Source organism: Cupressus sempervirens, chromosome 5 (assembly GCF_028749045.1).
Source record: "Cupressus sempervirens isolate cs-2001-9-10 chromosome 5, ASM2874904v1, whole genome shotgun sequence".
In the NCBI taxonomy this organism is placed as follows: domain Eukaryota; kingdom Viridiplantae; phylum Streptophyta; class Pinopsida; order Cupressales; family Cupressaceae; genus Cupressus; species Cupressus sempervirens.
In genome coordinates this window covers 7,746,481-7,759,587 of record NC_143122.1, presented here as the reverse complement: position 1 = coordinate 7,759,587, position 13,107 = coordinate 7,746,481, and positions in this window count along the sequence as shown.

The window sequence follows — 13,107 nt, the reverse complement described above, 5'->3', positions numbered from 1 at the left end:
AACATTTCCATTCATTTAGAAACCATTATGAGCTTGACAAGAACTAACTAGTCTGTTAGCTCGGTGTCCTCTAGCATTTCACTCTACAATCATAGGAAACTTTTAATGCTCGGTAGTAACATGAAAAAATTAAAGATACTTTTGATTCCTAATAACATCTTGCATCTTTTTTCATGCTTATGTAATCTTTTCAGTACTAAATCCTTTGGAACTGATGTATGAGATAACTTATGAATATTAGTCCCACATACCTCTTGATTTCTTAGTTTGATGAGGTGTGATCACCTAACCTATTAGGTGAAATGATCCCTTCTCCATTTGATGTGCTTCAATCCTGCTTTTTCTTCCATGTCTTGTTCATTTCATTTTTAAACTTTTCAATATCTTCCTTGCCTTTTCATTTATCTTTATTGAACTCACAACTTGGTGTCTTTGACCTTGTTGGACAATATCAAATGATGTGACTTTTGGTGTTTTGAAATAGCACAATTCCAAATTACCCTGATGAGAACATGATACATCTAGGGGCAACTAATTCACATCCTTAACATATCCTTTCAGACACTAGGTCAACTATAAGGCCAAACCCTTCTTCTAATTTAGGATCTGCAAAACCTAGGAAGGCGTAACTCAAAGTCATTTATATGGTACCAAAGCTAAAACATACACTTGAATCTAAATAAAGTAGATAAAACCCTTATTTCTCCTATACTCATGCAATGACAAAGATATGCAGTAGCAAATTGCAACTCTATGAAATACACAAGCTGAGTGAGGGTAACACTTTTTAGGTCTTCAACATAAAAGGGAAAAGCATTTGATTAATGATGTTGAATTCAACAAAAACCCCAAATATGCATTAGCAAGAACAAATGATCCTATAGCTGATCAGTGCCTTATCTATTGGGAAATTCCATGAATTAAATACATACATTTGTGATACCAGTGACATATTCCATACATTAGGATATAAAATTTATCTTATCACTTTGTGAATTAGACATCAATGTTCATAAAGACCTCATTCTCATGAAATATCCTTCTTTAACAACTAGCAACCCTATCAAAACACATCAAACATTTACTTGGCCCTTTGTTCCAATAGCAAAATATATCAAACATACAACCTTAAGGGGAAGCAAATGGGTCTCAATTCTTTGTCCTTAAACCACGTAAGTCTACAAATTACAAAGATAGGAGATGAGAATCAAAATGAAACTAAGGAGATAGGAGATGAGAATCAAAATGAAACTAAGGAAATTATTTCTCACTTGTATTCATTTCATTGAAACTATACATTCAGATGCATGAAATTAAAACATAAAAACATTTAATAGATCAAAACCTTCTACATTATCTTCAGTACTACTATTCATAGAAGACAAAAATATGCTAAAGAATGTGGCATCACAGTGATGAGAACACATCAAAACTGGTACCCTAGTTTCACATATCTGAGAAAACTCAAGATTGGAATACACATGGTATCATAGTAGTGATTTATTTTCCTCCAAAATTAGAACCCTAGTTTCACAAATCTGAGAAAACTAAAGATTGAAACACACGTAGTATCATAGTAGAGAGTCATTTTTCTCCAAAACTAGAACCCTAGTTTAACAAATATGAGAAAACTCAAGATTGGAACACACATGGTATCACAATAGTGAGTCATTTTTCTCCAAAACTAGAACCCTCACAATGAGAAAGGAATGAATTCCTAGGTTTGCACTATGTTGGACATGTGTCCACTTGAAAAACATCTCCTAGAAGAAACAAAACATCTCTATAATCTCTCTCTAAAATTGGTGAATCAAATCATGTATCATTTTTCTTCCCAAAAGCATAAGTAAGTTAGATATTTGATAGAAAAGATAACTAATTTTGATGCTAGATCTAAAATCAAGATAAAAGCAAAAAATTAGTTAAATGATCTCTAGAAGCAAAATAAACTTATCAAAATCAATTTTCTCCACATTCAGGCTTCAAAAAGCTTTAATATCTGCCCCATAATCAATTTTGATACTCAATGGTGAATTATGCATGTTCTACTGAGAATGCCTCAGAAATTACAAATTTTCTTATAGAGTGGACCGCTAAACATCTGTGCAAAATCTAACTCCATACTTGGAAAATTCATCTCATCTCAGTTCCAACAGTATATTAGAGTACATATTTCAAACAAAAATTGCCCCTCTATCAGCCATTTGGAATTTTAGGCTCCAACTATGGCCTTACACAATATTATTGCAAAAAAATGATATTTCCTAAACTCTACACTATAGGATATTCAATCAAATTTATTTAAAATTTGACCTGAAAATTCAGCCAAGAGAAAAAATATTAAAAAAAAAATTATGAAAATTTTTTTTCCCTTGTTTTTAATTTGGGTCAAACCTTGTTGACTACCTTGCCACATGTTAGCATTGGATTGGCTCATTCCCTACATAGTCACCTAAAAATTTCAACCTAGGCACTATGTGGCGCTATCTTATTGGCCCCCTATTCCATCATGCCATTGATCGCTATGTCGCTTGATCAGCAAACAATGTGCCATGTTGTCATGCCATAGCGACCACATGACACATGTCAACTTTTCCACCTTAACTCACCACATCAGTGCCCAGTCATTTTCACATTATTTGGTTGCTATGTCACTATGGTTGTTGGTCATGCATCTTCTCTTGGTAACATAGTGATCACAAAAAGAATATCCACAAGTCATCATCTTGTTCCTTAGATTCCACATCATTTCCTCAATCTACATGCTTGTTCAAAATATCTGTAGGTCACCTCAAGCTGTCATCTCCCGATAGGCCCCTCTGTTCGAACTTCTCTGTCTTTAAAAGGCATTATCTTTTAGACATTGTGGTCTATGTGTTAAATGGATTTTAAAAGGTAAAATGTTTCATTATCCACTCAATGTGGGATAAAACTACTTTGACTTATCCTACATTTTTCTACAAGTGGCTCCTTCCAATCGCATCCACCTCTTCTCAATCACAATTTAAAATATGTAGCTTCATGTTATCTCTGCATCAACTGGGTCCATCTACTGCACAAACCCAAACCCATAGGGCTCCTTTTCCATGCAACTAAATACACATCGCCAGGTCAATCTTAAGATGACTTCAAAATCCTCTAAATTTTTTGCTTCAAAATAATTGACTCCAATATTGTGTCCAAACTATTTATTCACTTCTCTTATATCCATTCATCATACTTCTTGAACAGAAACTAGGTAGATGCCTTTAGACCTGTCTTTCATTGTAAGAACTATAAAACCTTAGAGAAATAAAATTGTTACCCATGCATAATGAAATCTCAAGTTTGTGCTTCCTAAATTTGTCCCTTAAACAATCGATGCAACTAGTGGGCATGATAGAGAGAAAATCTACAATTAACAAAAACATGAACTTAACCAAACATAATGGTAGGTCTACATCAAATAGAAATTGATGCACTGCAACTTCTTTCAACACACCCTAGGGACAACTCCATATTATATGAAAAGCTACTGCACGTCAATGACCTAGTGTAGTAATCTCTGGGAAGATATATGTCTTTAATAGAGCCAAACCACCCAAATGGTCAACAAAGATCTTTTGACCTACAATCATGAGGGATATTGCAGACTAGGAGACTTGTTGGAAGATCCCAACCTCAAGAATCATAGGGTCCCACTAGAATAGGACTCCTACCTATCCTTCCATATGATCTTCGAGGGTGAGTGTTGTAGCTTGGAATTCTATGCCCCATATGCAATGGTGAAACTTTAGGCAGTATTGTATCTTGAAATGAAAAAGCCTTTTCCTAAAAAACTACATAGCCTGCCACATGAGAGCTCAATCACCACCCGTTCCTCTTTTTTGTTGATGTATCAAAATGGGAAGAAGATTGTAGTTCATTTTTCACAATATCTTCTTTAATTCACAAATCACCACATTACCCTTTACTCTTGAGTAAAAACATGTTTTACATTGAAGTAGTATAACAACCATAGTCATGATAAGACATCTTCAGAAACACCTTATCGTCCTGACGAAGTCAACTGGGCCTCCAAGTGGATCTGGCTAAAAAATAAATTATTTTCAAACACCTAATGTCTCAAACTAATCCATTAATCTGCAAATTGTGATTTTCTGCTAACAAGGCTTGTTAACTGTCTTTAAAAGCTAACCCAAATAGATAATTAGGCTCTAAAATCTGACACATTAATTCTCTATTCCACATATTCTTACCCTATCAAATTTTTTCTCATGAAAAATTCTTAGTCAAAAGATATTGACTATAAAAGTTGCCCTCTCAAAATTTCCTAAAAGAAAACATGTCAGAAAAAAACAAAATGTGTTCTGATTTGGCTTTGAAAACTAGGTAAACGAATAGGGGTACTGACTAATTTGCATTTGGAATCGCGTTTAAAAACTGCTCAAACAAAGTCATCATAAGCTCAAAAATGAAACATAAAAAGTCTCTGACCTCTAGAATGCCAAAAAAAAATAAAAAATTATCATTTTGGTTAACTGGGTCAAAGTTATGACAAGTCAAACAGGGCCTTCTATAATTTTAAACAATTAATATTAGCATGACATTAGTAAATGACCAACTTTGAGGGACTCAAAACCTAGACAAATAGATTCAAAATGACTCAAAATATGAAACATAAGTTCTCTAGTATGGAAACTAAACACTTCCAAAGTGGTGAGTCATGAAACATTACAAGGTGCAAGATATTCAATTGCAAGCACGACCTTCTATCACTGTTTGACACTTGGGCAAAAATGCAGATTTGGACATTGCTCAAAACGGGACTTTACAGAATGGTTTGGAATGACAAATTATCTTTATGAGATGATTGGATATGCCAAATGCTAGGTGTTAGAAACATTAAACACATATTATGCCTCAAATGGACAGCCAAGTACACATGCATTAAAAAGCACTTATAGGGCTTGATTCTTTCAATGGTACTCAAAATCAAAGCTTCAATTTTGAGTCCCAACATGACCAATCTTTATATAGTTAAAGCATGCAGTTTGACTCAACCACCTTTTCTAGTCACTTCTATAGTGTGTTGTAATCCAATTCTCAAGAATATGTCCACACACTTGGCAATAGTGACAACTATACGTTGTATTATAATCCCAATTGTAAGAGGTAACATTGTTTTTTACCTTTGTTTTCTTGCCTGATGACCACATGGGTTTGGATCTACACTCAAAAGATCTATGTCCATATTTATGATAGTTATAGAAATATCCTTCAAATCCTTGTGTGTGCATGGTCTTAGTTCTGCATTCAATGCTTGATGACATGTTTGTTGCACTTATGGTAGTGAACCATGCTCTTATGCTTGACATTTTGAGTTATAGTCTTGCTCCTGCATACATTAGCAATATGTCCTTTCTTACTACAATTATGATAAGTAGGTTTGGAGTTCTTACCTTTTTTGTTGCTTTCTTTAACACTTTTGGATGATTCTCCTTCTTTAGTACTTGTGTATCCTAGTTGAGATTTATCATTAATTGCTCAAAGTATTTGATGGCTTCACTTGGTTTATTGAAACTCTCAAAAAATTCCTTTTCCCTTTTTAGGTCATTCCTCAATTACCCATTCTACAAATTCAATGTTTTTATCTCAATGTCCTTGTCATTTGACTCATAGTTGGCATTCCTCATTTGATTCAAAGTATCCAATTGCATTTTAGCAATCTTAGTTAGCTTTGATGATTTCTCTTCAAGTTTTTTGATCGAAAATCTTTTTTCATCTTCAATCATGGCTTTATCTTCCATAGCCTTCTTCTTCTATTCAGTCACCTCACATAGTAGTATAGCTTGTGATTCTTGCTCTAACTTGAGATTTTTGATTTCTTTATCTTATGCTCTATTATTTTCCATTAGATCTACAACTACTACATCAAATTCATTGGAGTCTCCATTAGCAAATAGATTTGTAGTGTCCATCTCTCTATATTGTGTGCCATTCTCCTCAATAGAAAATTTCTTCCTTCTCTTGAAGGATTTCTTTAGTTCTTCTCTTTCTTCTTTCAATTGATGTAGAATAAGTTGTAGTTCAATTCTTCAATTCTCAATGATCTTTCCTAACTTGTAGACATCCATTTCTAAAATATTTCCTTAAAGCTGCAAAGCTTTTCTCTCTTAGAGAATTTACCTCTGAAACCAATTGTTGGAATTACAATACAAAAGGTAAAACTCTGAGAATGGGGGGTGAATTAGTAGTTTAGATTTTGACCCATAAAACATTCACCGCACATCCATTTGATACATTGAATTAATAAACTAAACTACCATGTAAAGCATATACATCTAAATCATGTAAACAAGTAAGCATTCACACATATATTACACTAGATATGATTACCCGAAAAACCTCCAATGATAAGGTAAAACTAGGGTGGGGATGACACCTGCAAATCTTCAGTATTACAGTAATAAAGTGTATCCAATGAAGGTTACAATATTTGATCATGAGACATGATCTACCCTACAAGGCCTACCCTATTAAAGGCTTACAAAGACTATTAGGTCTCATCTTGTTAAAGGATTTTAACACCCTATTAAAGTGTGTTGTGATTCATCTTTTTTACCACTTAAACCTTCCCTTTACCTAAATCAATGCATGTAATGCATAGCAATTCCAACTTGAGATTCATTTTTATCATGGAAATATCATAATTCAATCTACAAGTCGACTCAAAAATGGTTTACATAGAAGTTTATGCCATTACAAACACTATGATAAAAATATGTTACTCAACATCTGAAGTCTCTAATCCTTGATATATATTGATTTCTATACTATGACTTGACATCTAAATGCCTCAGTATACACTGTCTACTCAGCACTTGAGTGACTCAGCACTCACTGTGAACTTAGCATGCTCTATTGTATACATGTTGTGCTTGGCATACACTACTTGTTCAGTATGAACTAAGTAAATGAATTAAGTGTGTAGATATTCACTAGTCAAAACCAATCTGAGATCAATAGTTGGACAATATTGCAAAGCTGAAGAAGTCAAAGAATGTCATCTTCACATTTGAATATCTATTAATACACCTATTTTTCTATGCAACCAAGTAGTTCCCTAGTATGATAAATTGAGATAGTAATGAATGTTCAATGACGATAGTTACACAGTATTACAGGGCAAGATTAGAAAATGTTAGAGATAGAGATAGTGACATCGATAGAATGATGAAGAGCTTCCAATATAAGATAAAGCTGAGATACATAATTCCTCCTTCTATGGTGTAGGAATATATGGATGAGATATGTTTCGTGGTAGAAATTGATACTACAAATATGGAGGTAGTTGAGCCTAAGGTGAATTTTATTGAACCCATGGATACAAAATGAGTGAAGAAATCATTGAAGGGACACTCAATGTCCTAGATGGGGTACCTATCAGGAAAAGATGGGGGAGCTCATTCTAAACTTCAAAACAAAGAGATTAAGAAGAATGTGGAGAAGCAAATCAAATCCATTCTTAACGATCTAGTATGAAAAGAGAGGAATTTAATGAGATCAAAGGTATAGCTTCATAGATGAAAGATAGTGGGTAGACTAAAATATTGGTAGCTACACCTACTATAGTTGCAACACCATTTATGGATGTGACAATAGTACCGTCTACTTCACAAATTCATACTCCACCTTATGTAGTAGTTGTGTAGGTCCAACTAGTTAGAGTATAGCACAAAAAACCAAAGAGGAAGTATGAAGATGAAGTATCAATTGTGCAGAGAAAACCAAAAAGAATGGTAAAGGTTAAACAAGAACCTACACCACCTTCAAAGAAAAGGGTCAAGCAAACCACTAGTTAGGAAAGAGGAGAAAGACACTTCAAATCAATGATTCTAAGGAATTAGAGGAAGAAACTAAAGAGAAGCCAGACAACCAGTTGGAGAAGGAAGGATACCAACTAGCAAGAAATCTTGGAAACCCAAGGTAGAAAATCTAAACGTGCAGATAATAAACAATGATAGTTTTATTTAGTTGAATAAATATTATAGCTTGTATATGGTGCAGAAGCATCCTAGCCATTAAATTAGCCCACTGATTCTATTGGTTGTTGTTGAGTTAGATCAATTTTTGAGTGCTAGTAATTATTCAATCATTGCTAAGTTGATTTTTGCTAACATCATGTTAGTGTGTTATCCCATTTTGCTCTATAGTGTGTGATGTATTCTACACTGTGTGCCAAGTTCTGTTGTGTGTGTCAAGTTATCTAGTATTGGCTGAGTGTTCCTTCCTATGCTGAGTGAACTAGTAGTTGATGCGAATCATCATTCTTTTACTTCTTTTCTTGAGTTTTTTAATGCCTGGTTCTAGTTTGGGCCAACCTCATGCATGTTTAATTTTGTAATGGGTATTTAATATATTTTGAGAGCTAACTTGTGGCTTGGTTATGCATTTAATATAAGGTTTTATTTAGTTGGTAATTTGTAACAAGTCAACTTGTGTTTGTGCAAGTATTTAAGGGGATCTTGGGTAGAGTCTTAATCATAATTTTGGGAATCATGAATAATTTTGAAGTGTGGAGTCTTAGCATGGAGTAGCTTGGAGATAGAAGTTCACATTTGAGTTTTAAGATCTATTCTTCTTTCCAAGATGCATTCTTCTTTGTAATGGCCATAGCTTGGAAGGTTGTATAGTTAGGCATGTTGGAAGTAAAACTTCTTGATTCAAACATATGAAATGTTGTCTCTCTAGATTTGAATCTCATTCTTCATTTTCTTTTACTACTATTTGTTTGTGTGTTTCTTTCTAGATCACCTCATCTTGGGGTACATCTAGATCTGCATTGCATTAGGTGGTATCAAAGCTTAGTGTTCCTGAGTATGCAAGTAGATCGCTAAAGTGTGAGGTAGTTTGTACCAAGACCTTGGTTGGGAAAAATTTTATTTTAGTATTTTGATTTTGGAAGTTCTAGCTTGTTGGTGAATTTGGTGTAGGGTTGGAGATCTATGGATTTGGCTTGCACTTGCAGAGGACATGGCGATTAATGATTGTTTATGAATGGATGGTGTTGGTGTTTTAAAAAATGAACTTAAAACTACTAAGAAACAAAATGCTTAATACTAGGTCGACATTACTTACACAATCTAAATATTAGCCAATTCTTATTAACAATTGTATGTGCAGAGTGTTTGGGCCCAACTTCAACAAAACCAAGGGTGGTTTTCTACTCTTTTGGCTCTGCAAAGCCAGGGTGGGTGTACCCAGGGATGATTCACAACTAGGAAAGACTGTATGAGGATTATTTTAGTTTCATTCTGATTCTCATCTCAAATCCTTAAATACATATATAATTCATGACAATTTGCTAAATACATTCCATATAATAGATATGGCCAAAAATTCTTCTATAGATCTGTAGATGTTCTCAACAATAGTGGCTAACTGAAGCTAAAACAGTCCATGCAAACAAGTACTGGCCAGCCTTTGAAGATCTATAGGAAATAAAAGTAAAATTTGATTTGATGCTACATTTTGATAACCATTTATGATATATTTCTCCTTCATTTGAATCAATTTGATTAGTGCCTAATCAATTGGGGTTCAGAGTCTATAGCAAATTCTTAGATCTAATTTGTTGCCTTACAAAAAATTCTATAAGCAATTCTTATCAAAATTTATCATTCAAAATCCTTTCCACTACTAAAGAAACCTTATCACAATCACCAAAAATTTTATTTAATCCATTGAATTAACAACAATGATAAACAGATATACAACCTAATTGGATTGAATTCAATTGCACAAGCCTTTACTTATACAATATCAAGATAACCAAGTAATAAAAAGGAGACAAGATTCAGAAAAGAATGATATAGGGACAGTTCACAATTTGTATTTATTTTCTTTGAAAATTGTATACCATTTACAATAGACTCAGAATGACCTTCATAAATAAACACAACTCACTCTATATTCATGTATTCTTAGAGAATTGATAGAGAAAATACATCATGAATTTTCTTTCAAAAATTTGGACTAAAGACAGAACAAGCATATTACTTAGAAAAAATAGAATTTGGACCATTCTTTACCCTTGGAATCTCACTTAAAAAATGTGAGATGCAACAAGCTTCATGCTAAAAGAGAGTGACAGGTGTCTTCTAAAAGATACTAACATACATCTGTCATAAAAGACAAAAGCAAATAACAGAAAGGCTATTACATCAAACATTCCTTGGTGGGTCCCTTTTTGTTATGCTTCTCAATTGTTGAGATTAGAAAATATGATCTGATTCTTCATTTATTCTTCATCCTTGGAGTAAATAACCATGAGGTTTGAAAGTGATGTATCATCTTCAATTACCTGCAAACTTACTTTAATCTGGGGATTTTCCATGTCTTCATTATTAACCATGAGGGTAACTTTTACTTTTGTATCTTCCTCCTCATCATCTTCTGAAATTTGTACTAAGAACTAATTTTTCCATTCATTATAAGCAACATCATCTGGCTAATCAAAATTTAGAGCCTCTCTTTGTATAATCACTAAAGAATTTGCCAATTCCTCTAAATCATCAAGCTCTTTTCTAATGGCATTATAAAATAACTGTATCTTTACCAACTCTTCATTTGTCCTTGCCCAAAACCAGTGACCAGTTTCACTCATGATGTTCTTGATCCTTTCATAAAATATTTCATCCAACTCTTTTTTCCACTTTTCTTTTACCTTTATTGTGTCAACAGATTCTAAAGAACAAGGAAATAAAATGATTTTTTCAGCAATATACTTGGGAAAATAATGTGTTAATCTTTTTTGCAAAGAATCCCTTTTATCATCAAAATCTTCTAGCTTATTTAATAAATCAAAAAATTTCTCTACTTGATGACAAGGCATTTGGATGGCAGATATACACATGAATGTGATATCATTATTTCTCCCCCTCCACTTCTGTGCTAGAGGAGTCAATTTAACCTCATCTTTGTTCAACTCATCCATGAGAGTTGGAATTCTTGTCAACTGATCAAAGAAGGTTGACCAGTGTATTTTATCCCTTAAATACATCACACCCTACTTTAATTTTTCTTCATAGTGATTCTTTAATTCTACTTGCAACTCATGTAGTTTGGTTTTCTCTTCTTCAAAGTCCTCTGCAATATACAATTGAGGCCTTTTAGGGGTATCTGGTATTTCAACAATAGGGGTTGCTTTAACAAATGACTTTGGAGGGTATGCAATTCTAGGTGCACTGGATTCTCCCACCTTTCTCTTCCCAAGTATCTTCTCCATTTGAGACACCTGATTCTCCAAATTTTGTATGTGTGTGCCCCTCTCTTCATATGCCTTCAACACTTCTTCAAATCTAGCATTTAACTGAGAAAATTTATCTTCTTCCTAGCCAGATACGACACCCCCAAATTTTAGCATTTCTGAAGCCATTCCCATTATCTGTTTACTACCAACCTCACCAACCCTGTATACTGTTAATGCACTAGTATGTTCTGCAGTAGAGATTTCCTACATCCTAGTTTTATCCCTTTTCTCAATTGACCAAATTACAAGGGCTTGGTGATCATCACTAAATTTGACTCCTTTATGAGCTTGTAATATCTCTTCTTTAGTTTGTAACTAGACATCCTTTTATTTTCTTACTGAACCAAAAACAATAGCATTCACTATATCCCATTCAGGTAAGATAAGGACTCCTGATTGTTTAACTAATTGCCTCCGAGCCTTAGGTGTAAATTGGGAAAAATCATTCAAAAATTTAGATTTTACCTCTTCTTTAATAACAGAGTCTGGTTTATCTAGTTGCTCTGCTCTTATTTTTTCACAAGTATTTTCAAAATTACCTATATTCAACCTCCACAAAAATTGTGCAAATGCTCTAGATTTCACAAAATTTTCATCATTTACAAACCTCTCAGAGGCTTGGGAAACTATAGGATAAATTTCCTTACCTTTATAATCAGCAATAGTAAGCTCCAAGGAAGGTACAGGGGGTTCTTGTGGTTCCCCAATCTCTAGATCTATGGAAGTAACAATTTTATCCCCTTCTCCTCCAATTTGTCTTAGTTATTCCCCTAAAGATGCTTCATCATCTATCTTGATTGGGGATTGGCTCTAGGTGTATTGTTCTAGAAGAGAAAAAGAAGATCCCCGTTCTAACTTCTGCCTTTTTGGAGCACTAGTTGTAGATGGACTTCATGGTCTTTTTCCTTGATGAAGAGGACCCTGTTGCACACTCTGAATCATTACATAACCTGACCTTTTTTGCAAGGTATATTGGCCAGGAGCTACTATGTTTTTACTATTAATTTTTTTTTGCACTTCTGCAACCTTGTCTGGGTATGCCCTAGCATATATAGCCCTTTTTTCATTCATAGCCTGTGTTATCTCAGTGAAATTATTCATCAAGGCCTACATCTTGGCTCCCTAGTATTTCTTTTCTTTCAATGGGTCATAGTGGGGATCAAAAGCATTAATGAATTAAAGAGTTGTGCTAAACACCATCCACTTTTCCTTTCTCAGTTCTTGTTCTTGTAGGGTGAAAATGTTTCTAATCACATCTTCAAGATAATAGACTTGTTGGAACATGTGAAAAAATTTTATTCTCTCCTTGAAGATATCATAGGAACCTTCAGGATCAATAAATCTGGCATGAGATTCTGCCATGTTATATTTTTCTAAAAACAAGTTTAGATTTTTCCAACCTTTCCTTACAAAAACAAAATCATGGGCCACAATGACAATTGGAAAAAATGTTCCCTTCCTAGTCAACTCCCTCTCATCTATGGTACCTATCTGCCATAATAGCTTGGCTATTCCTATCTTCAAAGGCACATGAAGTGGTAGCACGTGAGGTTTTCCCAAAAAACCATACACTCTTATTACTATTAAAACATTGTAGGGAATTATATCCCCCCAGTTATGACTAACAAGTAGTCCTTTAGCATGGTCCTTGGATCTGATCAATTCTAACAATGCTTGTGGGATTCTAGGGCTATCTCCTCTTAAAAGCAGTCTAAGCTTTGATGCAAAATACCTATCAAACCTCACATAACTGGCACTTGTGGCTTCTAAAGTCATATCTACACTCCACAACTATACTAGATTCTTCTCCCCCT